We start from the raw sequence: 3130 nt of genomic DNA, 5'->3' as shown, positions 1-3130 counted from the left end.
GGTCAGTATCCGGGAGGGGGGGGCACTGGGGTCAGTATTCGGGGGGCACTGTGGTCAGTACAGTATCCGGGGGGGCACTAGGGTCAGTATCTGGGGGGGGTCACTAGGGTCAGTATCCGGGGGGGGGGGGGGCACTGGGGTCAGTATCCGGGAGGGGCACTGGGGTCAGTATCTGGGGGGGGGGGCACTGGGGTCAGTACAGTATCCGGGGGGGGGGGGCACTAGGGTCAGTATCTAGGGGTGGGGGCACTAGGGTCAGTATCCAGGGGGGGGCACTGGGGTCAGTATCCGGGGGGGGGGGAACTGGGGTCAGTATCCGGGTGGGGGGGCACTGGAGTCAGTATCCGGGGTGGGGTCACTGGGGTCAGTATCCGGGGGCGGCCATTGGGTCAGCATCCGGGTAGGGGCACTGGGGTCAGTATCCGGGGGGGGGACTGGGGTCAGTATCCATGGGGGGTGCCGGGGTCAGTATCCAGGGGGAGCACTGGAGTCAGTATCCAGTGGGGGGGGGGGGTACTGGGGTCTGTGTCCGGGGGGGGCACTGGGGTCAGTATCCGTGGGGGGGGGCCACTGGGGTCAGTGTCCGAGGGGGGGGGCACTAGGGTCAGTATCCAGGGGGGGTGCACTGGGGTCAGTATCCGGGGGGGGGGCACTGGGGTCAGTATCCAGGGGGGGCACTGGGGTCAGTATCCAGGGGGGCACTTGGGTCAGTATCTGGGGGGGGCACTGGGGTCAGTATCCAGGGGGTGGGGCACTGGGGTCAGTATCGGGGGGGGGACACTGGGGTCAGTATCCGGGGGGGGGCACTGGGGTCAGTATCCAGGGGGAGGACTGGGGTCAGTATCTGGGGGGCGGGACTAGGGTCCGTATCCGGGGGGGGGGGCACTGGGGTCAGTATCCGGGGGGGGGTCACTGGGGTCAGTATCCGGGGGCGGCCATTGGGTCAGTATCCGGGTAGGGGCACTGGGGTCAGTATCCGGGGGGTGCACTGGGGTCAGTATCCGGGGGGGGGGCACTGGGGTCAGTATCCGGGGGGGGTGCTGGGGTCAGTATCATAGAAACATAGAAAATAGGTGCAGGAGTAGGCCATTCAGCCCTTCTAGCCTGCACCGCCATTCAATGAGTTCATGGCTGAACATGTTTTTTTGCATCTTTACAAAAACAATTACAAAAAGCATGTTTTATTATACTGAATTCACCTTACAGTCACCAAAACACAAAAGATCCAGAATCAGACAGTGAACAAATTCCAATCTCTTACAAAAAAGCAAATAAATAAAAATACATGATGTTATTTTTTTCCACTCTGTACATCACTGACAAAAGAAATCGGAAGTTGCCAGTCTGCTATTTGCCAAGGTTGCTTAGTGACAGCGTTCCCGAACGTCAGCCTTGGGTTGCCTATTTAAGCTTTAGTAATATATCCTTCTCGTATCAGGAAATCGTAGATCTTTCTTGTTTTGTTCACATCTATTTTAATAAGAGTCCTTGCCTGAGCCAGCTTCAGGCCACCTAACCTGATGCTCTCGCCCATTAGGAGCCGACTTGTATTCCAAATATGCTCCGGGGACCAATCACACCATCTGGCAAAGCTCTTTTTCCTTCTCGTTGAGTTTCTCTGTTCCGGGAAGGCCTGTGAGGTTCAGTGGAGGAGCATTTCTCCTACCTGCAGTAGGAATGACTGGTGCCACTGGGTTTAGTCCTGAATCAATTGCTGCTTGTTTGTGCAGCCACTGATGGCAGGCGTTGGAGTCCTGGAGGCACTGGAGAACATCTGTGAGCATGCTGCGCTTTAGACGTTCCTCCTCACGATGCACCTTCAAGCAGTCATATACTTTGGCACCACGGAACGTGAAGATTCCTGCCCGTCTGTATTCTTGCAACCGTTTGATCTCCTTCCGAAGTTCAAAATCCAACGTATGGCTTCCAATAAATTTGTCATGCTCTGTAGGTCCCAGGGGTCCAGCAAAGTGTCTCATAGCTTCAGAGAGGTCCTGAACTTCTTTAGGGTACCGTCTTTCAAGAATCTGAAATTTTCTGAGGTTGATCCTGGGACGGGGGCGGGGGGGGGGGGGGAACTGGGGTCAGTATCCGGGGGGGGGGGCACTGGGGTCAGTATCCAGGAGGGGGACTGGGGTCAGTATCCGTGGGAGGGGGGGGAATGGGGTCAGTATCGGGGGGGCACTGGGGTCAGTATCCGGGGGGGGGCACTGGGGTCAGGATCCAGGGGGGGCACTGGGGTCAGTATCCGGGGGGGGCACTTGGGTCAGTATCTGGGGGGGGGGCACTGGGGTCAGTATCCAGGGGGGCACTGAGTTCAGTATCTGGGAGGGACACTGGGGTCAGTATCTGGGGGGGAGGGGCACTGGGGTCAGTATCCGGGGGGGATGGGCACTGGGGTCAGTATCCAGGGAGGGCACTGGGGTCAGTATCCAGGGTGGGGCACTGGGGTCAGTATCTGGGGGGGGCACTGGGGTCAGTATCCAGGGGGGTGACACTGGGGTCAGTATCTGGGGGGGGGCACTGGGGTCAGTATCTGGGGGAGGGCACTGGGGTCAGTATCCAGGGGGGTGGGGCACTGGGGTCATTATCCGGGGGGGCACTGGGGGCAGTATCGGGGGGGGGGCACTGGGGTCAGTATCTGGGGGGGGCACTGGGGTCAGTATCTGGGGGAGGGCACTGGGGTCAGTATTCAGGGGGGTGGGGCACTGGGGTCATTACCCGGGGGGGCACTGGGGTCAGTATCCAGGGGGGGGTCACTTGGGTCAGTATCCAGGGGAGGGGGCACTGGGGTCAGTATCTGGGGGAGCACTGGGGTTAGTATCCGGGGGAGACACTGGGGTCAATATCCGTGTGGGGGCGCTGAGGTCAGTATCCAGGGGGGGGACTGGGGTCAGTATCCAGGGGGGGGCACTGGGGTCAGTATCCGTGGAGGGGGCACTGGGGACAGTATCCAGGGGAGGGTGACTGGGGTCAGAATCTGAGGGGGGGCTGGGGTCAGTATCCGGGGGGGGCACTGGGGTCAGTATCTGGGGGGGGCACTTGGGTCAGTATCCGGGGGGGCAGTGGGGTCAGTATCCAGGAGGTGGCACTGGGGTCAGTGTCTGGGGGGGCACTGGGGTCAGTATCT

General features: G+C 60.3%; 1 pseudogene; it reads right to left on the bottom strand.

Moving 5' to 3' along the window:
- Window positions 1–1340: 1340 nt before the first annotated feature.
- On the bottom strand, window positions 1341–2049 carry LOC139242501 (transcriptional adapter 2-alpha pseudogene; annotated as a pseudogene).
- Between the last annotated feature and the right edge of the window lie 1081 nt (window positions 2050–3130).

The sequence above is a fragment of the Pristiophorus japonicus genome, unplaced genomic scaffold (genome assembly GCF_044704955.1).
Source record: "Pristiophorus japonicus isolate sPriJap1 unplaced genomic scaffold, sPriJap1.hap1 HAP1_SCAFFOLD_1358, whole genome shotgun sequence".
NCBI lineage: Eukaryota > Metazoa > Chordata > Chondrichthyes > Pristiophoridae > Pristiophorus > Pristiophorus japonicus.
Note: the sequence above shows the minus strand (reverse complement) of the source record. Positions and strands in the feature narration are given on the sequence as shown.